The sequence below is a fragment of the Triticum aestivum genome, unplaced genomic scaffold (genome assembly GCF_018294505.1).
Source record: "Triticum aestivum cultivar Chinese Spring unplaced genomic scaffold, IWGSC CS RefSeq v2.1 scaffold204722, whole genome shotgun sequence".
In the NCBI taxonomy this organism is placed as follows: domain Eukaryota; kingdom Viridiplantae; phylum Streptophyta; class Magnoliopsida; order Poales; family Poaceae; genus Triticum; species Triticum aestivum.
In genome coordinates, this window is record NW_025305537.1 from 1 (window position 1) to 775 (window position 775).

Consider the following 775-nt stretch of genomic DNA (forward strand, 5'->3'; position numbering starts at 1 on the left):
TACCTAGCAGCAGGAGCACCTCGATCAACACACAACACAAGGCAGTATGCGTTCAGCTCGCCACCTCCAGCTCCCGGTCTGGGCCCTCCTTCTGCTCTTGCACTTCTCAGCCTTCGTCCCGGCAGCCAGAGCACAGCAAAAATCGGTGAGCAGAAATCTTCTATAGATTAACTCTTCCGCCATTGATTAATTCCTAAACGTACGTACATCTCTTGCATGTAGACGATGAGTCGGAGTTCAGCTACGACTGTGGGGCGGAGAACGGGCCGGAGAACTGGGGCAAGATCAAGGAGGAGTGGGCGACGTGCATAACTGGGCGGATGCAGTCGCCCATCGACCTCTCCGACCGCTATGCCACACAGGCGCCCAACCTAGGGTACCTCAACCACTCCTACCGCTCTGCCAAGGCCTCCATCGTCAACCGTGGCCACGATATCGCGGTGATGTTCCACGGCGACGCCGGGAGCCTGTGGATTAATGGCACCGCCTACCACCTCAGGCAGCTGCACTGGCACACCCCAGCGAGCACCGCTTAAACGGCCGCCGGTACAGCCTGGAGCTTCATATGGTTCACCTCAGTGCCGAGAACAAGGCTGCCGTGATCGGCCGCCTCTATAAGATCGGCAGGCGCGACCATTTCCTGCATGAGGTACATTAGGTTTCTCTAACTACATCCAGCTGCTGCCAAGCAATATATGCTCCCTCTTACCCAAAATAAATGTCGTTGATTTAGTACAACAGAGGGAGTTAAGTTGTAAACTAATCCATTGTGCAG

General features: G+C 55.2%; 1 pseudogene; it reads left to right on the plus strand.

Annotated features, from left to right (window-relative positions):
* Positions 1-3: 3 nt before the first annotated feature.
* On the plus strand, positions 4-769 carry LOC123179535 (alpha carbonic anhydrase 7-like; annotated as a pseudogene).
* The last annotated feature ends 6 nt before the right edge of the window (positions 770-775 follow it).